Source organism: Notechis scutatus, chromosome Z (genome assembly GCF_049901735.1).
Source record: "Notechis scutatus isolate UNSWTSFEM ecotype Mainland chromosome Z, rNotScu1.2, whole genome shotgun sequence".
Lineage (NCBI taxonomy): Eukaryota > Metazoa > Chordata > Lepidosauria > Squamata > Elapidae > Notechis > Notechis scutatus.
The window spans coordinates 41,274,877-41,301,396 of NC_142025.1; positions in this window are offsets into that span (position 1 = coordinate 41,274,877).

Here is a 26,520-nt window from a genome sequence, read left to right on the forward strand (position 1 = left end):
AAAAATATTTTGGAAAAGAATCTCTTCTTTCAGAAAGAAGCATGCATCACTTTAAATGATGTTCAAGTTAGGTCACTGTACAAGAAGGAAACTTCTTAAGTGTTATTTAACAGCTAAAAACAGAGAAAACAAGCACATGCTGCTCACTGGGACTTTATTGTTAACAGGTCATTCTAAAAGAAAGAAAAGAAAGCCTCTAAAATGGGCAAAGGTCAAGATGTTCAGTTGAACATTCAGTGCAGCCATTTGTTTTATTATTGAAATATAACTCAAACCGCAAGGTAGCAGTGGGTGGTGAGTAGACTTGTTTATGAGTACCCAAGACTGAAATGTTTGTCTATAAAGAAAACACAGGTGCTTAACTGGAGGTCTATAGTAAGTTCGAACAGAGTAGTAAGATTTAATAGTGCTATAAAAAGATTAAATAAAATGAGATAGGTTTTAATACATCTTGAGAATGAGAAATACCACAACTGAAAGCAAACACACACACAATCTCAAGAGTTTTTGTCTTGTTTATTGATATCACCACCTAGAAGGTACGTCTCTGGGCTTCTGTTACTTAATCTCACTGAGAGAAGAGACTGGGGGACTGAGCAACCCTTTTTGAGGTGAATAAATAGGGCAATCTTAGCAAGAGAAATGATCCTCCAAATAAAGAGTTGCCAAGTCAGGTATGGCTTTAAAAGTTCAACTGGCAATTATAATTGAGCCCACAAGTCTCTTAATAACAAGTGCTGCAAAAATATAATGAAGCTGAACCTACTTCATTCTATCAATGATTAGGCCATTGCATAATGAACCAGTAACAGTGGCCTTCAAAATCAGATTTATATAAAGCATTACAGCACTATATCCAGAAGTAACTATTTTTTAACAGTACCTTTATTTAAAATTACAATTAAAAAGATAAAAATTAATATAATGTACATTTTTTAAAAAGAAAAAGAATAGGAATATAGTAAAAAAAGAAAAATATATACAAAGAAATGACTTTTCTCTTTATCACAAGGAAAAATTATTTTAGCAACTTATTGCATTCTCTTAAAATACAACAAATGATCTTTTCATCTTATATCTCTTATCAGTAAAGAAATACTTAAAATCTGATTAGTTCAGTCTGTTGTGATCTTAAAACTCCACTTTTAGTCCAACTGTCTTCAATTCCACATTTTTTTCACCCAGAAGTCCTAGAAATAAATATATGTGTGTTTACTTTCAGTTGTACACTAGGAATGAATGTTGTTTTTCTTGTTCTCAAGTCACAAATCAGGATTGCAAAGCACTCCAAAAGGATTTGCAACATCTATTGTATTACCTTCTCTGGCCATGACTTTCACCTGTTGCTCAAGCAGTAGCTCCAAGTCCCAGACACTCTTAAGGTATGGATCTGCTCTGTAAAAATTACCATTATTCTATCTAGGGCCAAAAGCTGATTTGAACTGAACTAGATCAACCATCTATAAACCAGCAATTCCATTTAGCAGCAATCTTAGTTCAGTTGATTTTGATCCATGAAGTTCCTTGCTTCCACTAGACACTGGGTCTGGATCTTCCAGTCCAATCTGAGTTGACCATACCAAATTAAGCATCAGAGCAGAGATTCCAGACAATTTATATTAAGAGTTTTGTAAATTGGGATAGGGAGGGGATGCACAAAAGCTTCTGGATATTAGCATATAGTGCAAGTTTAAATAGTTACATTTTATAATAATTCCAAAATGCTAAGGCTGTAGTATCTCTTCACACCTTCTGAAAGAAGTATCATGTTTCTATGTCCTCTCAGAGGTTTGGCACTGCTGCTTTGAGAGCCTGTGATCATTAAATGAGCATTTATTGAAATTCTGTCTCAGAACAAATAACTCCAAAAATAAAAATCCATCAGATTAGTATATGTAATTCTTCATGTTTTTGCCTGTGCATTAAAATATTTATTTGACGGACTTCCGGTGGCAAGGCAAGGATGAGCAGAGGTGCAGAAGCCCGTCCGTGGTTTCAGTTAATCTCTTTTTGTGGTTGGTGCGATCCTTTGAGGGTGCTTGAGTCCCGGAGAGATTCATGCCGGTGCAGGGAAGACTTGGGCTGCAGTGTGGGGAAGGCAACCCCCCTGCAGCGAAGAGGAGCCCTCCAGAGCCCAACGAGCAAGAAACAGAGCCTACTAATGGCGGCTCCGAAGTCCAGACTGCCACCAATGTAAAGAAGCAAGTGAGTGACAGTTTGTGAGATCGTTGGGGAAGAGTGTGTTAGAGAAAATTAGCGGCGGAGAGGAGGATTGGAAAGTCATAGACTTGTATAAGGCTGTTATAAGTGTCTGTCTGGAGCCCTAAAAGAAAGCGGCCAAAAAGCGGATGTAAGACAAGTGAAAGTGAAAGGGCTTGGCAGACAGAAGAGAGAGTGAGGACAATAATGAGTAAAAAGGGAAGTTTACAAGGTTGGAAGACTAGCGTCTGGAAAGAGTCTGGAAGTTGTGGAGGATTTGGATCTTTATTCTGATAGACTTTATTAAAGCGGAGACGGGAAGAAGATCGAAGCTGATGGAAAAGAGACAGTGTGGTGCCATAGGCGATACTTAGAAACCCTGAAGTTGTCGTAACAATATTACTGATATAAACCACTTAACAGACCTTTGGGAGAATACTTATCTATTTGAGGAGGTGGTTCCATCTGAAGAAAATCAGGAAAATTGAACTTAGGAACGTTAAGACAAAAAGCAAAATTGGAAGCTTCTGAATGAGTGGAGATACTGCGTAATTGCAGTCATTATTCAGCATTTTTACCTCCCCACTTTCGATGCGTTTGGAGTGAAAGCTCTTAAATTTAGAGACGGAAAACTAAAAACTTACTTCAAAATTCCTTCCCCCCCCTTTTTTTATTCCCCTTTCTCTGTATACATTTGTTCAATTTTTTTTCTTCTTTTTTCCTTACTTTTTGGCGTTATGATGAACTATCTCTCCTTCCTTATTCTCTCTTTATAATTATTATAAATATGCATACTGAGTAAAAGAATATTGATTGTTGTATTAGATTGTTAAATAATTGAATTAATTGATTTAATTGATTTATTAATAATAGTGATAGTTATACTCTGACTAGATATATAGGGAAAATAGTAAGAACATTAAGTACTATTTAATTATAAGTACAGGGTTTCATATATTAATATTACAATTTATTGTGTGACTACAATTAATCTACTTGGGACGAATGTAATATTGTTTGTGTTTAAGAATATTTAATATTTAAGATTAGGTTAGATAAATACACATATATACTTATAATATTTAAATATAGTTGGATTTGATATAATATTTATTATATATATATTTATTACATGAAGTGAAGTATAGAGGTTGAGCACAGACCTTACAAAATTATATATGTGATTTAGAATTTGGATCTAAAATAATATATATACTCCAGTAACCAGTTAAGAACACAGCTACCAGCAGATAGATAGATTAAGTAATTAGATACCGGTCAATCCTAATACAGAGATTATATTACTGAATGTTAATTTGGGATAATATAATTAATATAGTTCATCAACAGAAACAAATCTTAAAAGAAATGACTTCCACAACTACTACAGCTCCGAAAACTGGAAGAAAGGTCACCCCGACATTAACAACTACGTTGGCAACAGCTTCGCCCATGGCACAAAAAACCATAGAAGAAACATTACCAGTGGAGAAACAAGCCAATATCTCGAATGCCAACATCCAATTAATTTTGCTGACTTTACAGGAATCGATGACGAAGCTGCAAGAAACAATGATGAAAAACCATAACGAGATGAGAGCAGATATCAATGAACTAAAAGAGGAGATGGGGAAATTAAAAGCAGAAATGAAAGCGGACATTTCTAAAGTAGAGGACAAAGTTGGAATATTACGGCAGACCTTGGAGAAAAATGAAGCAACAATAAAAGAGGTAGAGAAAAGGACTGAACGAACTGAAAGGAAATTAGAAGGGGTAGATGAAGAATTAAAGAATGCGAGTAAAGAAATGGAGGACTCACTGGTCTACCTAGAGATGGACAAGGCGGCTACATACTTGAGATTCCAAAATGTAGTGGAATCCAAAGAAGAAGACCTGGAACAACTAATGGCAGAAATACTGGCTGGATTATTGGAAAAGGATAAAGATGACATCTTAAGGGAGTTTGATGAAGTTTATAGGATTAGCACTAATTATGCGAGATGCCACAAATGCCCAAGAGAAGTCCATATATGATTTACGAGAAGGAGTGTCCGGGATATCATATATAGGATGTCCAGAGATGAAACAATCATGTACAAAGGTAAAGAAGTCTTGATTCTCAAACAAATACCAAGAAGAGTAAGAGAACAAAGGCGAGACTACAAGTTCTTAGCAGCTTACTTAAATCAGAAAAGAATCGCATTTAAATGGCTAATCCCAGAGGGGATGTTAGTGTCTTGGAACGAAAGGAAAATTAAAATAGATTCCATGGAAAAGGCCCAGGAATTCTATGAGCGGCTGGTAGGACTGGAAGACCAGAGCAGTAAGGAGGAACTGGAAACAAACTCCCAGGAAGATCAAGGTTATCACAAAAATAAAGATGGAACTTTAAGAAATCAAGGAAATACTCATTTACATCAGGAGAGAGAAGAAACTACACATCTTCAAGCACAAGGAGAGACTGGAGTCATTACAGGACAAAGAGCGAAACAGAATTAATTAAATGGAAGAAGAAAAGAAACTACTATCAATTAATATAAATGTTTTAAACTCGATGATAAAAAGGAAAAGGATATTAGCTAAATTAATTAAACAAAATGCTGATATTATATGCCTACAAGAAACTCATATAAAGAAAACAGATGAAAAACACCTAGAATGTCCGAAATTAGGGAAGCTATTTACTGCACCAGCAGACATGGGAAAAAAGAAAGGGATTGCAGTATATGTTAAAGAGGATTTGAAAGCAGATTTAATATGGTCAGATTCTGAGAGAAGAACTCTGGTTTTGCAGATCTGGATTAATGCTATCCCAATTCTCTTAGTGGTAATCTATGCCCCGAATGGAGATCAAAAAGAGTTTTTTAAGCATCTTTAAGGAAAAATAGTAGGATTGGTAAAAAAGAAATATTTGTATCATAGGAGACTTCAACTCTATTGCTGATTATCAAAAAGACCACAGTAATGGGAGGAAGAATAAAGGGGGGGAGAGAGAGAGCTTCCCAAGATATGTAGGGAAATGATGAAGGAGTTAAATTTGATTGATATATGGAGAAGATTACATCCCGAGAAAAAACAATTCAAATTCTACTCAAATCTGCATCAAATATGGACATGAATTGACATGGCATGAATGAATGGGGAAATAGCAAATGAGATAAAAGGGATTGGAATTTTACCTAATGAATGGGCAGACCATAATCCAATTCAGATAATATGGAAGGGTAGGGAAAAAACAAAGAAAAGATGGACGTTAAATACTCAATTAATAAGAGAAAAAGAATATACTAACAAACTCAAGGAAAAATTAGATTATTTCTTAAAGGAAAATGATAATGGAGTAACTAAGAAACAAAACATTTGGGATACAATGAAGGCAGTAATAAGAGGTATAACAATCTCTTATAATGCCAAGAGGAATAAAGAAAAATATGCCCAGCAAAATAAATTACAACAAAAAATTAAGGAACTAGAAATTCAATTACAGAGTACCCCAAAGGATTCAAAATTGCAAAATCAGATAATAATAGCTAAACATAAATTGAATTTAATTGAACAAGAAAAAATTATTATAAATTTGAATACGACTAGACAAACTTATTTTGAGCATGCTAATAAGCCAGGAAGATGGCTATCTTACAAACTAAAAAAAAAGGAAAGAAAAGAGATTGATATACCAGCTAATAGATGGAAAGAGGGATATACAATAGGAGATAGAACAGAAAAAAGAAATTGCCCATAAGTATTTTGAAGAGTTATATAAAAAGGAAGAAGTTAATGAGGATAGAATAAGAAACTATTTAGATGAAGTGAAGGATAAAGCAATTGGGGAAGAAATGGTAGAACTATTAAACAAAGACATCACTTGGTTGGAATTGAAATCAGCAATAGAGAATCAGAAAAACAATAAAGCCCCGGGGCCAGATGGGATTCCAGGGGAGCTGTACAAGGCACTTGCAGAACAAATTGGACCTCTTATGGTGGAAGTTTTTAATGATGTCTTATTGGCAGCCAGGATGCCGGACTCATGGAGGGGGGCATTGATTTTGCTGATCCCAAAGGAGGATTCGGATCCCTGATATATAAACAATTATAGGCCGATTTCACTGTTAAACACTGACTATAAAATATTTACTTCTATTATAGCAAGTAGACTAAAAAGAATGTTAAACGTACATATACATGAAGATCAAAATGGATTTCTCCCGACCAGACAAATTAGGAACAACTTAAGAATAGTACTAGATGTCTTAGAATTTTATGAAGCCCACCCCGAAAAACAAAATGCACTTATGTTTTTAGACACAGAGAAGGCCTTCAACAATTTAAATTGGCAATTTTTAATCCAAAAAATTTATACTATGAATTTAGGCACCAAATTTGAAAACATTATAACAACTATTTATGATACACAACAGGCTAATATTATAATAAACGGGGAATTTACCCGCCCAATAAAAATAGAAAAAGGAGTCAGACAGGGCTGCCCACTCTCACCCCTGCTCTTCATATTATCATTAGAAACATTAGTAATGCGAATTAACCAGAACCCAGATATAAAAGGATTAAATGTTAAGAAAGAATAATATAAGTTGCAAGCGTTTGCGGACGATATAATTTTTTTCATTGAGGAACCAATAGAAAGAGGACAAAAATTGATGAATGAATTAGAACAATTTGGAGCAGTAGCAGGACTCAAAATTAATAGGAAGAAAACTAAATTAATGACTAAAAATTTAACAGAAAAACAGAAAATAGAATTAGAAGAAGTTATGGGAATACAAGTGATAAAGAAAGCTAAATACTTAGGAATATGGTTGACAGCACATTGTAAAACACTTAAGGAAAATAATTATGATAAATTGATGCAACAGGTAAAGAAGGATTTAGAAACGGGGTAATCTGCAACTTTCATTGTTAGGCAGGATCGCTGCCATTAAAATGAATATTCTTCCAAAATTTCTATATCTATTTCAGACGATCCCAATTAAAGTACACAATTTTTTTTTTTTGAAGAACTTAATAAAATAAGTTACGTTTATTTGGCAAGGGAAAAAACCTAGAATAAATTTAAAGGCAATGCAGGATATGAAGAGCAGGGGAGGGCTGGCACTTCCAAATTGGGAGTTGTATTATATTGCTGCCTCTTTAGTATGGTTGAATGGGTGAATTTAACTAACAAGAGAATATTATTTTTAGAAGGCCATGATTTGCAGAGGGGGTGGCATGCTTTTTTATGAGATGTAGGGAAAACAACCAGAAATATTTCCACAGACACCTAATCAGAGACTTATTATTAACTAATTGGAAGAAAATACGGAAAAAACATTATTTAAAAGTAAATTTGGATTTCAACAATGGAGGCGATGATTCACCCAAATAATCTGGATATCACTAAAATTATTAAATATAAGGACCTATTGGATACACAAGGAAATTTGAAATCGCGGCAAGAACTTCAAGAGCGGGGACTAAAAATTGATCAGTGGGCATACCTTCAAATTCAAAGTAGACATAAACAGGACAAGAAAGAATTTGGAATCAACAATAAACTCCAGCAATTAGATAAAATTTTATTAGGATCAGGCAAAAAAAATATAACAAAATTTTATAATTATTTATTAGAAGTAGAATTAGAAGAAGAAATTGTAAAAGGGAACGATAGCCTGGAGTAGGAATGTAGGACGTAGCATCACCCTAACAGAATGGGAAAAGGTCTGGGGTAGAAATAATAAGATTACAAAATCGGTAGCATATAAATAAAATGCCTACAAAATGTTTTATAGATGGCACCTTCCTCCTTCGAGATTAGCGAAGATGCACCCCAATATGAGTCCGAATTGCTGGAAATGCAAAAAAAAAAAAGAGGGAGCTTTTTTCCATATGTGGTGGTCCTGTACAGAAGCTCAAAAATATTGGCAGAAAATTAGAAATTGGCTGGAAGAAATGACAAGAGAACAGATCGAATACAAACCAGAGTCCTTTTTGTTAGGGATCTTTGTTAAACAAATATCAAAAAAAGCGAAATACACAATAATACACATTTTGACAGTGGCCAGATTAGCTTTTGCCCAATGTTGGAAGCAGCCTCATGTTCCATCAGAGGAGATGATCATTCAAAAAATTTCAAGTTGTGCAGAAATGAACAAATTAACTTTGGCATTAAAAAATAAAGACATCTCAATATACTACAACAGCTGGAACTGCTGGTACAAATGGATAGACCAAAGATAGACTTTACACTATAAGGCAAAAGAGGATAGGATAAATCCATAGTAGTGATACACAGATATATGTAAGGATTAGGTGTGTGTATATGGCATAAATTAAGGATTTAAAAAAAAGAGGTCTTACAAACTGTTGAAGATGAGAATGTTTTTAATTGTTTTCTATTTTTTCTTTCTATTTTCTTCTTCCTTTTTTCTCTTTTTTTCATTTGTGTATGTGTTGTCGGTTTAATTGTAAAATCAATAAAATTTATTTATTAAAAAAAGATATTTATTTGACAGGCATGGGCCCATATAACATACATTTGTTGAGTTGGATATGCATCCCTTCTATTTCCTGTGTACCAGGACTAAGACAAGAGAAGTACTTAAAGTAATTGCTATAAAAATATTGGCCTCAAACTAATGACAGAACTTTCAAAGTCACCTTCTCAGGAATGATTAGAACATAGTTAAAGTAACAGAGGATAAGAAAAAAAAGACAAAATGGTAAGCAATTACTAAGCATATATAATAAGGCAGAAATCAATGAACATTTGCCAGCATCAGGAATTAGATTGGTCCAGAGAAGAGGAGAAAGTAAAAAGTATTCAGATAACAGAGCTAATGGTTATTAAAGGAGCTCAGTCCTTAGAAAAGCACATAGATTCTTCTAGTATCAAAATACTTGTGCCACAGTCTCAGCACATTTGGAAACAAATAGATATAATTTAGAATATACTATAAGTTTATTAAACTCCTGAGAAAACTCTTAAGAGCAGAAAGGCTTCTTTAATTAGAGAAGCTTGCTCTGCTTTTGTAGCTTTTCTGTGTTAACCATCAAAGGAATTGGAGAAAAAGGTTTGAAGCCTTTCAGCTGCTATAATGAAAACTCAGCTTTTACTTTGGTAGTGACTAGGGTAAAATGTCCTCTCTTTATTTATTTATTTGTTAATCAATTTTATATATCTGCCCATTACAGCAAAGGTGACCCTGGGCAACACACAACAAGAGTGAAACAATGAATACAAATATAAAAATAATAAAAACATCCTTAAGATCCAAAATAAATATCAAAAAGGGACAAAGACCAATCTAATTTCAGGGAGGACACTGCTCAATAAGTTGGGTCCCACAGTAGGCCTGCATTCATGCAGCTGTACACAAGCAAGAAAACAAACAAATTGAATAAAGACCCTAGGCATATTCTATGGAATGAAGACAGAAAGCATAAGAATATAAACATAACACACACATTAATTAAAATGCAGTTAAAATCATAACTTTAAAAATATAATTAAAATATGAGTAGCATGCTTCTCTATCTATCTATCGATCATCTATCTATCTATCTATCTATCTATCTATCTATCTATCTATCTATCTATCTATCTATCTCTATCTCTATCTATCTACACACACACACACACACACACACACACACACACACACACACACACCATTTTCCATGAGATTCCATGATCCTGTCTACATTTTCAGGCTGTGAAAATGGGGGAAAAAATCACAGTTGGTATTCAACAGGTTCTGACCAGTTCTGGAGAACCGGTAGCAGAAATTTTGAGTACTTCGGAGAACCGGCAAATCCCACCTCTGACTGGAGATTATACAGTATCCTTCCCCTGCCATGCCCACCAAGCCATGCCCACAGAACTGGTAGTAAAAAAAATGTGAATCCTACCACTGGAAAAAATGCATTGTAACTGAACAAACATTGCAAATATGAAAGACTACAGTTATTATAGTGTTAAGTTCCAACATGATACCTTTATTAGTTTATGTAAAATCTTATTTACTACAAAATGACATTTTATGCCATTTACATACAGCAGAACTGAATTTGGTGGAAATTAAAAATGAAGCTTCTAATCAGCCTAATAAGATGTTAATTGAAGAAGTGGGCAAGAAGCCATAGATAGAGGCTTGCCCTGTTAAGCTAAAGCCTTTAAAACAAAGGCTTTGAAATATCTAATTTGGTGGATGGTTCAGTATGGATTTATCCTAAAAAGAATGACTTATAATCAGGATAGATATGGATTACTAACATAACTTAGAATGTCTGTAGCAAGAGACAATTTGGGGAAAAAAGAAATAATTATTTGTCCAACTGTTTGTCTAGAAACTTAATTTTAGAGAAAATGAGAGATATGAAGTATGGACAAAGAGTTAGAATGGGACTATATTTATTAAAATGACCTAAAACTGACTTTTTAAAGAAGATTAGGAAATGTAGTTTTGCAGATGATCTAATCCTACTCTAAAATTATATTTTTAGAGGGCAGTCTAGAATGCAAAAGTCTAAAAAGTCTAGAATGCAAATGGGCTGAACACGATAGCAACAACTTTCTACTAAGGCAGAAGAGAATGACAGGTGGCAGAATGTGCTCCTAATGACTTCTCTGCCTATAGATCAAGGCTGTCAAACTCCAGGCCCACAGGCCAGATGTTTCATGTGCTAGCCATGTGATACATCACATGATGCTGCCCCGATGATGTGAGTTTGACACTCCTGCTATAGATGATCTTCTCTGTCCATTCTCTGTTAGCCCTGTGAATGGCAATGATAATCACTACTCTGCTAGTGTTACCAGGTTAACACTTAAGTCTTGCCAACCTCCACTCTTCATAGCATAGTATAGTTATTGAAAATCAGTAGAAAAGTCCACTGAATCATCTCATTGCAGCCCTGAGCCACAAAATTCAGAGTCTGTCAGACAAGATTGATTTATTGATAACCATATCTTTAAGTAGTAAGAATCAACCTTTACAATAAAGCTGCCTTGGCAGTAGGCACATGCATGGATGGATGCAAGGATTGAATTTGAACCTTAATAAGAATTGTTTGTTAAATTTGTCTTCTGCCTGTTTGATCTATGAATGAGCTTGTTCTTCTTATAAAGATCAGGTTTATGATTTAGGAGTTTTTCTGGATTCATGGCTTTAGAACCAGCAGCTGGGGAAAGTAAAATGGAAATCCTATTGTGCGGTAGTGATAAACATATTATTGGTGAGATTTAAAAATTGTTACTGAAATTGAACTTGGATAATGATTATGTAAAGCATTGTATCATTCAGTGGGCAAAGAACATGGATATAATATAATGCTTGAACAATGGAAGATTATGTGGATGAAAGATTTACAATTCACATTAAATTAAAATTTGGAAAAAAAAAAATTTGTAAAATGACAATGCAAAGAAATATTGGAGCAGATTCTTTCAATGAATATAAAGATAAAACCAGAAACTTTTCTTAGATTTAATGGATAAAGAAATTGAAAAAAAAAATTGAACTTTGATGTTATATATGTTGATGACAGCAAGAATACTTTATGCAGAAAAATGGAAGGATACTTTGATTTCCACAATGGACTAATGGCTGCAAAAGTTGATGGAATTAGCAGAGAATAATAATAAATTGATTCATTTGATTAAAGGAATTAGCAGAGGTGGCTAAATTGATTCATTTGATTAAAGAAAAAAAACACAATTCATTTTGTTTCTATTTGGAAACCACTTCTGGAATTTGTGGTTGTGCTGGAAAAAAATGAAACTTTGATTTCGGGTTTTGCTGATTAGGTAGGTTGGCTATTATAGAAAGCTGAGTTTTCCTGTAACTATCATATTCCATTGCGCAAAAGGAGTTAGAAATCTTCTCTTTTTTTCCTCTTTACCTTACACTTTTCTCTCTTTCCCCTTTCTCCATTATGTCCCCATTATTTTTATTTTCTTTGTACTTCTATATTTTATATTTTGTTAAACTAATAAAATACAAAAAGAAAGAAAGCATGCAATATTGTGAGTCGATAAATAAATATCACTTTGGTGGGGAAAACCTAGCTATGTTCTTATGTTCTGTGAAGAGCACAGAAGCCAGAGCAGGGCCTGGCTGGATGTGAAGCATCACAATAAGAGGTGGGGCAAGGATCCTGGAAGAGCCAGCAACCTGAGCACCCCTAGCTAACCCCACAAACTAGTTTTACAAGGATAGAAGCACAAGCACCAAACAGAATGAAGTAGCAATCTAGGCTTCCAGGACTATATGGAGTCTAGCATTTGTTGATTTCCTTGACATTGTATGGTCTATGCTAAATAATAATTTGTCCACGTGGTTTTTCTAGGTGATTTATTGTTCATGATTTTATTCCGTTGATTTAAAATAATTTACACTAACTATTTTATGGATGTTTCCATTAATTTTTCATAACACAGAAACCATAGAGAGTATTTGAATTGTAGCAAGCGATAAATGTGATAATATTCTATGTCTTGAACCACAACTTCATATACAGGGGTTGGATGGGGAACGTATATGGGGTTGGTTTTTTTTCCTTCACCAGATATTTTCCAGATACCTAAAATAAAAGAGTTAAGTTAAAGTTGGGTTACATGGAAGTCAATATGAACAGTTAATCATAATGAAGTTATGTTAATTTCAGTAGAATTCAGCATAATTAACTGAGTGTAGCAGCCAAAAATTTCAATCTTCCCTACATCCACCTGGAAAAATTTCTATCTCTTTTAGCCAGTATAATGGAACGTTAAATCCTGGGTTTCTTACACAGATCTAGCAGAATGCTCTTCCTCGGGAAAACACAGAGACAGCATGAATATGAGCTTGGGTTGATTAACAGTGTAGATCAGGGATGTCAAACTGGATTTCTTCGAGAGCCAGATCAGCATTGCACTTCACTTCCGCGGGCCAGCCAGGGGGGCAGTAGATGGGACGGACACATCCTGCAGCACCCTGCCAGCCAAAATGGGACATGGGGGTGCACGTGTCCCAGGCCAGTCCTTCACTATTTCCAGGCTGGCCCTATGGGTCAGATTTAAGCATGCCCCGGACCGGATCCAGCCTGTGTGCCTTGAGTTCTGGTGTAGGTCTACTCCTGGTATAGATGAAGACAGGCTTATGTTTTGAAAGTGAGGGATAAAGGTTCAAAAACTCGGCTTAAAATTATTGTCAGACTTATTGGCTGACCTATGATTAACCAAGATTGCTCGTCCAGATTTAATGCTCAAAGTTTTAGTGAGGAAGGTAAAAGTGGACTGGTTTTTATTATTAAAATAATAATGTCTAGGAAATGCAAAATGTAGAGTATAAGTGGAAGAATAGAGATCTTTAGATTTGTCTGTTCTGCTTCCTTTAAAATGGCAAAGAAGGATATTTTTTTAAATCAGCAGCTAACTCCATCTTCCAGTTCCTACATGGAAGTCAGCTGACTTCCATGTGGGAGAGAAGTATTAAGAAATGCCTCAGAATAAGATTTAAAAAATTAGTCACAGGCTTAAGAACTGATTATACAAATTGATATCCATGTTTGGAAATACAGGTAGTCTTCAGTTTACAACCATAGTTGAGCCCAACATTTTTTGCTAAGTGAAACATTTGCTAAATGAGTTTTGCCTCATTTTACAACTTTTCTTGCTACATTTCTTAGGTGAATGATTGCCGTTATTAAGTTAGAAACATGGTTGTTAAGTGAATCTGGCTTCCCCGTTGACTTTGCTTATCAAAAGATCACACAAGGGAATCACATGACTCCACAACACTGCAACCATCATAAATATGAATCAGTTGCCAAGAATCTGAATTTTGATCACATGACCATGGGGATGCTGCAACAGTCATGTGAAAAACAGTTGTAAGTCACTTGTTTCAGTGCCGTTGTAACTTTAAATGGTCACTAAATGAACTGTCGTAAGTCAAGGACTGTCTGTAATATTCTGTTCTATTCTGTTCTGTTCTATTCTATTTTAAAAAGAAATGCATTACTATGCATAATTATCAAAAAAGGAATTATTTTATCAAATATCTTGTGGATGTTTTACAAGCAGCTTTTCAGTATCATGGATGTTATTTTTTCAATTGGAGAGAAAAGTATACATTTAACAAGTAGTAGAAACTGGGAGCAGTAGTTAATTTGACCTTGAGTAAAAGTAAGTACTTAATTTAATTACATGATCTTCCATCTAGAGCACTTTTTCAAATCAATTCATACAATCCATTTTGCATTCAATCACCCAATGAGGAAGAAGTAGTATTTTACTACTACATGCAAAGGGAACAAAATGATTGAAAGAATGTGAAAGCTACAAGTTACCATTCCTGGAAAATGTGATTTTGCAACCAATAAGTTCTCTTGGTAACCAGACCATATGAATCTTGTTTGCTCTTACAAAAGGAACTGGCGCTAGTTGGTGAAAACCACAATAGCAATATCACAACAAGAAGGGGGGGGAAATAGGAACTTAGTAGGCTGAAAATAAGAAATTGTGGTTTGTTCCATGATATTGTGGCAGGATGGTTTGTAGACAATGATGAGAAGTGAATAGGATTGTATTATGAACATCAAAAGGGAGGCTAATTCCAGATCTGGATTGATGGCTTTTTAAAAACCGTGTTAAGTGTATTATTTACTTAGTCTTCCTGTTTCAGAAAACTGAAATTTAGTGCAGTCTTGTGCGATTCCTAGAACGTAGTTCATTGTTCATCCTTATACAGAAATCAATTTAAATAAAGTTATTAACTGGTAGAAAAGAGTAGAAGAACGTGCAATAGATAAAAAAAGGAAGATGGATAAAAATGGGGTGAAAACTAATTTGGCTGACCTATGAATCTGCTTCTAAATAGATAAACGTAATGATATTATTCTGTTATATCTTAGGTGTAAGATAAAAGTCAGCATCCCAGGAATGTAGAATATCTTAAATTCATCCCACAAAACAGTGGCATAGTGAGGGATGTAACAAACCTGGCAGTGACTGGCAAACAATACAATTCTTTTTTCTGGAAAATAATTATCATTCTAGCAAATGCATTTTATTCAGGAGATGTAATACATCATCAATCATTTTAGAAAGTGAGGTCAAGCCAATTAACTGTCAAGGTACTTGTAAGATAATTAGCTGGTGTAATATTTTGAGTTATATTTCTGAGAATTGTTAAGCACCCATGTTTTAGATTGCTTGAGATCAGACTCTTACCTTCTTACAACATAATAGTGAATATATTTATATTAAAACTTCATTAAAGACAACTGCAAACACAATGCAAAGCTGTAGGTAGAAACTGTTCAACAAAAGCATTTTCTAAAAATAATTTTCAGGTACAGGAAAAAAAGAAACCTGAGAAATAATAAAATAATATCCTGGGCCAAGTAGATGAGGAAATTCTGCCTTTAATGTCTCTTAAAATGTCCTTGGTTAATCCATTTTCTCTATCTTGGCAAAGCCAAATAGGCTGCTTGTGAATAATTCACTCTTAAGCTGTATAAACACGATAGTATCATACATTTGAGAAAGAAACTAATTACAATAATGGGCTGGAGTTTGATAATCCAGAATATTGTTTTCTAATCTAATTCCTTTTCTGAGATAATTACTCAGAATCAGCCACTGTCAGGATTATAAAAATAATCAGATTGGAGGTAGGAGCTGCTGATAATATCTTAGTGTCCTATTTCTCCTCCTGATAAGCAGTTCCAATCAATTCAACAACTGAGAATTGTTGGCGATTATTCCAAATGCCGTTTAAATGCATCATTTTACATTTGTGTGTTTTTGAACTTCCATTTCCTTGTGGAAATACATACACATACACACACATAAATACACAATAGATTTGAAATGCTGTTTTTAAAATAATTATCTAAGAGGAGGCTTTTATTGCAGAAACCAATTCCCTCCTTCCTTAACAATCCCCAGGTTTGCTTTATGATATGTTCAAAAGCTTGACAACCGACTGGGCCTTAAATGCTTCCCTTTGAGTTTTGAAAAAAGAAAAATGGAAAAGAAATGCATTTCTGAAGCAAGTCAACTCCTTTGCCGTTGTATGTAGCTGATTATCTGCCAATGCTTAAACTGAAACATCACTATAGTTGTTATTATTAAAAGCAAAGTTATTGGACATTCTGAGTACAAAAGTGGAAGTAAACATATTTTTTGTTTAAATAAACATAAAAGGCAAGCTTTAGATGGTAAAAGCATAATATATTGTTTAAACCTGCATATACTGTATTCCAACGTTGCAAGTAAAAATAATCAGATAGAACATTAGGAGTTCTAAGAGCCACACAACAAATAAGATCAGATCCAAATAATGTGATCATTTTCCCCCATAGCCCATTAAATTAATTAATATATGAAGGTGGCTCTAATCTGGAGTTATAGATTTGAACTAGAATGATCACATCTCTGAAGGTGAAAGGAAATTTCTTGTCAATGAATGTACTCCACAGACACCAACTAGCAGTTGCCTTTTTTTAAAAAAAAGACATTATTCTGGAATAATGATTCTTTCTAGCATATGTGGGAGACCATGGCAATTTATTATTAAAAGAAGAATTACATAGAAGTTTGCAGGAAAAATAAGCAAAGATAGTTAAATAAATTCCATTTTATCTTGAAATATTGGCAAAATGTTGCCCACTTTCTGGTTTACATAGTCTAAAACAAAAATCATCTCAATCAAATTGACAGAAGTTGAAGAAAAGGGTCTCATACACCCATTTCTAAAAGATAAACTTTGGGAATAATATATAGAGACCTGAAATATCTAGTGCATACAATAAATAACGGAAGAACACTGAAAATATAATTTATTATTTTGTTAATAAATAATCCCCAAATTGATTGTATATTATATTCACAGTAAAGTGGTAATATATGTCTGTTTCTAAGGTTATTTTTAAGATAAATTTCCACAGCTCAACAATATTTCCTAATTCAGGCAATGCCTGGAGATATAACATCATGAGTCCATATTTCATGAAAAACTCTCTGATGGCTCTGTAACAATGATACAATTAAGCGGCTTGTAAACTGAAACTATATACAAGCATGTTGAATTTAAAGTAAATGGAATAGCACGTTGAATTTAAAGAAAATGGAATAGCATGTTGAATTTAAAGTAAATGGAATAAGCACAGAAGTTCAAATCAATCCCTCCCATATAGGAAAAATGACAAGAGTAGAAATACATATTCCCCCAGTATGGTTTTGTGCATTTTATTTTAGTATTTATTTGATTTGTCAATCGTTTACAAGATAGAGGTATAAGAATAAACATAGTTTTAAATACATGTGATAGATACTTATAAGAAAAATAAAAAGAGACAATAGGACAGGGACTTATGTGCTTATGCACGCCCCCTACAGGCCTCTTAGGAAAGGGTGAGGTCAATAGTAGACAGTCTAAGGTTAAAGTTTTTGGGGTTTGGGGAAGAAACCACAGAGTCAGGTAGAGTATTCCAAACATTGACCACTCTGTTGCTGAAGTCGTATTTTCTCCAATCAAGTTTGGTGCAGTTAACCTTGAGTTTGTATCTATTGTGTGCTCTTGTATTGTTATGATTGAAGCTGAAGTATTCATTTGCAGGTCGGACATTGCAATGTATGATTTTATATACTATATTTAGATTGGACTGGAGGCGGCGGAGTTCTAGGTTTTCTAGGTCTAGAATTTCAAGTCTGGTGGCATAAGATATTCTGCAATGAGTAGAGGAGTGGAGAACTCTTCTTGTGAAATATTTCTGGACTTTTTCAATTGTGTTAATATCAGATACATGATATGGGTTTCAGACTGATGAACTGTATTCAAGTATCACCAGAGAAGAAGCTACGTAGGATTAGGTTAACAACTCTTAATGCCTTTTTGGCTATGTAGTTGCAGTGGGCTCTAGCACTTAGATCATTAGAGATGAGTACTCCAAGGTCCTTTACAGAGCTTGGATCATCAAAACAAGGTCTTGACTATTCAGCTTGTATTTTATTTTCTGATTTTTTTTGCCAATATGTAAGACAGAGCATTTATTTGTTGAGATTTGAAGTTGCCATTTGATTGACCATTCTGATACATAGTCAAGGTCTTTTTGGAGGGTAGTAGTATTGTCTGTGGAGCTGAATAGCTTTACATCATCAGCGAAGAGAACGCAGTTGCTCTTAATATGGTCACACAAATTTTGTAATGCCTCACTATCTGTACATCTAAGGATCCTTGGTCTATCTCATCTTTGATTAGCTGTAAAGGATGCTACTTAAATCATAATGGATTCAGTAACTTTCATGGCACTAAAAGAGGCAAAAAGTAAAGGCATCTTTATCCAACTGGACAAAGGGCTTTACATGTTCCTTGTCTATTCAGCCATGTTACTAGTGTTTAATTAGAGTTATCACTCCTCTTTTGTTTAACAGCTGCATGATAAATGAATATAAAATGCTATATTCCATGCTAGGAATACTATTGCCTATTATATTTGGCTATTAAAGTCCATAATGATTTTGTTTGGTGTTGTCAGATCTGGACCGATTGCTTTCTTTAAACCCTAGAAACAAAACAAAAATCTGACTATCAATTCAGAATGAATCTTGATCCCGCAATGGATTAAATCAGTCTGATGGTGATGATTGCAATCATTATTTTGTACACTTGAACCAGAGGTGGTATTCAGCAGGTTCTGACCAGTTCTCGAGAACCGGTAGTGGAAATGTTGAGTAGTTTGGAGAACTGGTAGTAACCTTCCCCCAGGAATGGGGAGGGAATGGAGATTTTGCAGTATTTTTCCCCTGGAGTGGGGGTAGGAATGGAGATTTTACAGTATCCTTTCCCTGCCATAGCCACCAAGCCACACCTACCAAGCCATACCCCGCCCACCAAGCCATGCTCACAGAACCAGTAGTAAAAAAAGTTTGAATCCCACCACTGACTTGGACACATTTTAAAGCAGAAAATATGTAGTTTCCTAGCCTATCTTCTGCAGAGAATGATTGAATACATTGGACTTTCTTTCATTATTGATAGAATATAGTCCTTTGCATTATCATCGGCCTTCTCATCATTTATATAAAAGGTTTTTGTTTGGAACTGTCAGCTTTACTAGAGGGGAACAAAACTGATCAACACATGTGACAGAAGTCTTCTCTTCGAAATTGCCTTGTCCCCAAGTGTCATGTTCTAACACTATGACAACTTTCTCACGCCTTTTGGAATTACAAATGGGCACTCATCAAATCAGTGTGCCTATTAAAAACCTGACATTATTTAAAATATTTGCCAGCATTCTAATAATTCATCTCTTCTCACAAGAAATGTTCCTCTTCTTACAAGAAATCCTGCATTGTGGCTTTCATTCCCCTTTGTAGCAGAAAATATGCCATAATTGCCATTCATTTAAAAAAGCTAAATTCAGAAAAAAATCTAAAATACCTTTTCCTGATGATAACATCTTAGACCCAGAGAAGATGCTTCTTAAATGGAAAAAAAATCAGCTTAATTAATTATAAGTCAAAAAAATTACAATTTTACTTTGAACAAAAACACTTAACTTACAGAATGACAGAATAACTATTGGAAGAGAAATTGGAGGTTTTCTATTCCAACCCCTTGCTTTAGCAGGAAACCATTTCAGACAAATGATTGCCCAATCTTTTCTTTAAAACCTCTAATTTTGGAGCATCCACAACTTCTGGAAACCAATCATTTCACTGATTAATTGTTCTGTCAGAAAATTTCTCCTTAGTTCTAGGGCAATTCTCTCCTTGATTAATGTCCATCCATTGTTTCTTGTCCTACCTTCAATACTTTAGAGAATAGATTGACCTTTGTCCTCTTTGTGGCAGCTTCTCAAATATTGGAACACTGCTATCATGTCACCCCTAGTCCTTCTTTTCATTCAATTAGACATAACCAAGTCCTTCCTACAAACATGGTTTAGCCTTGGGTCCCCTAATCATCTTTGTGGCTATTTTGTTGCACTCTTTCTAGAGTTTCAGCATCTTTTTTATATCATGGCAACTCAAACTGGATACAAGATTCCAAGTATGATCTTATCAAGGCATTATAAAGTGGCACTAATAGTTCACATGATCTTGTTTCTATCCTTCTGTTAATGCAGCCTAGGATAGTATTGCCTATTTTTGGCAGCTGCAGCACCCTGCCACTCATATTTAAGTGATTGTCCACTAGGATTCCAAGATCCTTCTCAATGTTACTGCTATTGAGCCAGATACCCCTTATTCTATACATATGTATTTAGATTTATTGCCCAAGTATAAAGTCTTTCTTTACTCAACACTGAATTTCATTTTGTTAGATAGGGCCCAGTGTTCAAGTCTATTGAAATCTTTCTGTATCTTGAGCCTATCTTCTGGAGTGTTGGCTATGCTGCCAGCTTGATATCATCTACAAATTCAATGAATTCTACTTTTATCCCCTTCTCTAAATTGTTGATGAAGATAATTTACATTTACATTTTTTTAAAAAAAACTGGCATTTATATCTAGTTCACACCCCTTGAACCAAATGTAACTTACAGATTTTTTGAGGCTATCAGAATCACCCAAAATCTTTTATTTTATTTTTTATTTATTTCATTTATTTTGATTTGTCAATTGCCTACAAGATAATAGATATAAGTATATACATAGTTATGAATAGATGAAATGGGTACATATAAGAAAAATAAAAGAAACAATAGGACAGGGATGGTAGGCATGTTGGTGTGCTCATGCACGCCCCTACAGACCTCTTAGGAAAGGGTGAAGTCAATAGTAGACAGTCTAAAGTTAAATTTTTGGGGTTTGGGGAAGAAACCACAGAATCAGGTAGACTATTCCAGACATTGACCACTCTGTTGCTGAAGTCGTATTTCCTGCAATCAAATTTGGTGCGGTTAACCTTGAGTTTGTATCTATTGTGTGCTCTTGTATTGTTATGGTTGTAGCTGAAGTATTCATTGACAGGTAAGTCATTGCAATGTATGATTTTATATACCATACTTAGATCAGACCAAAGACGGCATAATTCAAGGTTTTCTAGGTCTAGAATTCAAGTCTGGTGACATAAGGTATTCTACAACGAGTAGAGGAGTGGAAAACTCTTCTTGTGAAATATTTCTGGACTTTCTCAACTGTGCTAATATCAGATACGTAATGTGGGTTCCAGACTGATGAGCTGTATTTGAGTATTGGTCTAGCAAATGTTTTGTATGCTCTAGTTAATAGTGTGATATTACCAGGCAAAAAGCTATGTAGGATTAGGTTAACAACTCTTAATGCCTTTTTGGCTATGTAGTTACAGTGGGCTCTAGCATTTAGATCATTAGAGATGAGTATTCCAAGGTCCTTTACAGAGCTTGGATTATCAAAACAAGGTCTTGACTATTCAGCTTGTATTTTATTTTCTGATTTTTTTTGCCAATATGTAAGACAGAGCATTTATTTGTTGAGATTTGAAGTTGCCATTTGTTTGACCATTCTGATGCATAGTCAAGATCTTTTTGAAGGGTAGCATATTGTCTGTGGTATTGAACAGCTTTACATCATCATCAAAGAGAATGCAGTTGCTCCTAATATGATCACAGAGGTCATTTATGTAGAGTATGAAGAGAGTTGGTCCTAGAACACTGCCTTGGGGGGGGACACCATTATTGACAGGTACAGAATTTGATAGGACACTCCCAATTTTGACTATTTGTTGTCTGTTTGACAGGAATACTTCTATCCAGTTATGCAGTTGTCCAGAGATACCATAAGATTTTAGTTTTAGGAGTAGTTTGTCATGTACCACTGAATCCAATATATAGTATAAAATTCCTAGCATAGAAATAGAAACACGCTGAGATGGGGAAGTGAAAAGAAGAAACGGAAGAAAGTATTCATGGAATGGCAAGACATGAATCATTTTATGCCATTTCAGTCCAAATGGCTCAGTGAGCACTTGGCCCTAGACTAGTAATGTGGCTGAAAATTGTCATTAGCCAGTCTGTGTGATGAATCTAGACTGTTTTTAATTCCCCCATGCACAATGAATGCCAACTCCAGGGTTTTCAAATGATAATATATCCATAATTTAAAATGGAATGAATTATGAGTTAATAAATAATGAAGTGTTTAAATTGGCTTTAAAGGCCTCTTAATTTTTGAAGGTATGCTGGGTTATACTATTGAACATTGATCTTGATTTCTGATGAAGAATTATATATTTGATTTAATAATGTGCAGACTTTATAGCTTCTTATTGTTACAGTGCCTAATTATTATTTTATTGTAGCTCACTTCCAATGTCCTTTCAAAGTATACTTTAAGGTGTTATGGTTTTATTTTTATTCTCATATCATCTAAACCCACTTGTGACTGTATGACTGTAACTTTTTCACTTGTATCCTTACAATTTATATTTACTGTTTCCTAGTATGATTTGATTGTTTATTGTATCCTATGACTATTATTAAGTGTTATACCTTATGATTCTTGACTCTTGATGAATTTATCTTTTCTTTTATGTACACTGAGAGCATTTGCACCAAGATACATTCCTTGTGTGTCCAATCACACTTGGCCAATAAAGAATTCTATTCTATTCTATTCTATTCTGTTCTGTTCTGTTCTGTTCTATTTCAACCTTGTAGGACTTAGCTCGAATGTAGACTTAAAAATATTACAATTGCCTATGACATCCACTATAATTATGAATGTTCGGATGTATTTCCATTAATTTTCTACATGCCTGTCTAATAGTGCTGAATAAAGCTTGAAAATGTGATTGAAAGTCAGCTGGATTGAATGCCTCCCTCTAATTGATGTGATATGTGGAATCAAAACAGATGTCTGAGTCCACTCAAACAATTCAATTGTTTTGTCAATGTGCATGCATATAAGATAACTTTGAGATAACTTTCAAAATTCAGTTCAATAAGGTACATGATTCTAAATGTTAGACACTCCTGGAAAGTTGGACATATACAAGTACTTTCTCCTAAATATTGATTTATCAAGATTTATAATATTCAAGTCTAAATTGCAAACAAGTCAAGTCACCGACCACAAGTCAGTCCTTATCAGTTCATCACTTTTGATCAAATTAATTTACATTCTGTGTCATTGCTCTTGTTTTCTTGGCTTTATAAAATCTGTGATTTTATGGTTAGACACTTTAAATCCTGTTTTGCATTCTGCTTTGGCATTACAGCATCTATATTAAAAACTGGATAATACATTTACCAATAAATGAGGAATAACTATGTTCACATAGTTGAATATGTTATGTATAATATGTTATGTTCATATAATTATAAACTCACAATTCTTCAAAAAATGTATAATTCTGAAACTTTTCTAGTTTTTTTAAAAATATATATCCACAAAATATCCCAAAAATGTGCCCACATCCTTTTAAAATATGATATTCCCTAATGTAAGCAGCGTTTCATAAGATACATATATAATTGCTCCTAATATTTCCTTTTATAAATATAGGCATTGCAATATGAACTTCCAAAAAATCTCATTTATCAAAAGATATATTGTTTTTTCAATACAGATAAGTTAATATGTGTATCTTTCTGAATGCACCTGTAAATATAATTGTTAGTGCTTGTTGTTGTTTTTAAGCCAAAGATTTGCCTCAGTACTGGCGTTTATGCCACAAAAAGGATTATCATAATAATACTTACAAATATGATCTCATATAAAAAATCAATTGTGCATTTCTTTTACATCCGCGAGTAGGATTTAATTTAAATGGAGCAAAGATTGTCTTTTGATAAATTTCACAATCACAAGGATTCTCTGAAATTCTTCAGAGGAAGTTCTGTATAGTCCAAAGAAAAAAGAAATATAATTAATATGTGTGTTTGATAAATGTTTTGTTCCATCTAAATGGAAATTATAATAATATATAATTATTTGTTACTTTTTTCAAGAAGCTAACAAATCTCCTTGAAAGAATGTTTGGGATGGCTTGCCCCCAGGATTGGCAGAGATTTTGTCAAGTGTCAGGAAGGAGGGGTATTGTTCCAGTCATGAGTATGACCAAGTTGTAGATACCACAAGGGAAAAAGAGAGGACAGCAGAGCTGAAAATAGAAAGCAAGCCATCAGAGAGAACAAAGGTGACAGTTCCTAAATAATGCTGTTACTGAGGCATGTGCACATCTTGATGGAGTTGTTAATTAGCTCCTTGTTCACACTTAATCCTGCTTCTCTGAAGGTGACAATGCAGAAGTAACAATGTGGTCATCAGGCATTTCAATAAGGATTCTTCACTTGGGTGCTTTTCATTTTAAAAGAGAAAATGAGGGTCTGTGAGCAATTTACTATCTTCTACTCAGCCTTTCCATTTAACTACTTTAGATTGGCACCCTATTTATTCTACAAGGTATGTAGATAACAGAAGTTCTAACTCTTTCTAAAGTTGGAACTATCATCCCCATCCACCAAATAATTTCCCCCATAATTCAGGAGGTATCTTCTTTTCCATATCTAATCTTTTGGTATTATATACAGACCTGTCGGGTGGACTAGCCCTATGATATAAACCAGAACAGGAAACTGAGTCCATAAAAGGCCTAGAAGTGTAATGAGATAGACAATAATAAGAAATCATTGAAAGTCTGCCTGCATTTCTCCTTCCTTCCCTCCTATATCCCAGAAGCCATCTAGATCCATTTTCAGTCTTTTTCTAATTCATTTCCCCTATCCTCTGAACTTAATACATACTTCTGTATTTGTATTAATAGTTTCTGGATAAGTTTTCCAAATCTTCATAGCTCCCTACAATAGAAGTATTAAAGCTGGAATAACCAAAGGCCACTCCCTTTGGAACTGTTTGTCTTAATTGCCCACAGTATGAATTTTAGGGGCCCTGGAATGTCCTGTAATATATAGATAATTGTTACTGAATCAGCTGTCCTGTCTGTGGTTTCTTTTCTTTTTCTTTTTCATTCACTTTGCCTGATTTACTACAGATTTTGCACATTAGCAGTTTTTGCTGTTTTGTTAAAGTATAATATGAAATTTCAAGCTATTTTTGTTAGCTGAACTAAGTGGCATGTATGCTTGTTTTACAAGGTCTAGAAGGGTCTGTTTCAAGGAGAGACAGTAACTTAGATCTGCCTGCATTATACATAGGGCAATATAAAAGGACATGCTCCACAGTTTCAACCTCAGCTCTGTCACAGGGGCATAGCCGTTCGTTAATTGGGAGCCTCTTAAATCGCCCATCCAGTAGTGCTGAGGGAAGAACATTAAAGCGAGCTAGGGAGAAAGCTCTTCTATACTTGGGAATGGTTAGAGTGTAAAAATAGGAAGCCATCCTCAGTCCGTAATTATTAAATTGTCTGAAGATCAGAGGGGAGCAAGATTTTGTTAGCTCCGGCTCATAGATATTGCAAATCAATGTCCACAAGCCGTTGGACTACCCTAAATTGGGCATCCTTAAGGCCATAATCTCCCGGGGCATCCCCTGTAAAACCTAGCAGGTGTAATTTCTTCATCAGCTCCCTCTCCCAACAAGAAATATGAGAGTCAGCCAATGCCAGGGAGAGGTAGCTACCAGGAATCCATGAGTTATGTGTAGCTTGCAAGTAGCATATTATCAGTCTCTGCATTATTGTCCATAAAATGTCCAAGGAGTCTATGGAGCTCAGCAATAACAGAATAATAGAATTGGAAGGTACCTTGGAGGTCTTCTAGTCCAACACCCTTCTCAGATAGAAAACCCTACACCATTTCAAACAAATGGTTGTTGAATCTCTTCTTAAAAGCTTCCAGTGTTCGAGCATTCACATCTTCTGAATCAGTGAGATTCCTGTCAGTGTCCAACATAATTTTATTGCTATCTATATGCACATTAGAAATCATTATCAAAGAGTAATAGACCTGCATCAAAGAAAAAATGTTTTCCTACTCCAGACTGATAAATGCCCCACTTCTTTCTCCTCCTTTTCCATTACGAGATCAACACCCATTGACTCAGCGTGTGATATTTTTCCTATGAAAAATATAGTTTCTAGAGGTGTAGATTTTTTATCAGGACCTAATTCTCCACCAGAAATTCTAGTTGATTTGAATCTGACTGTATCTATACCAGAAAGTTACTGAGGGCAGCTATGCACCAGGCCCAGGGACGGGGTACCATTAAAAAATGCTAAAATGTTAAAAATTAGATGTGATTATAAGAAATTGAAAAAAAAAAGTTTGCTATGTGGCTAAAAACTGACCATAACTGGGAATTTTCTTGAAAGGAACAAACTCAATTTTTTCATGGAATAGTGTTTATTGAATAGTGTTTATTGAAGGGACTTCAATTTAATATCCCTA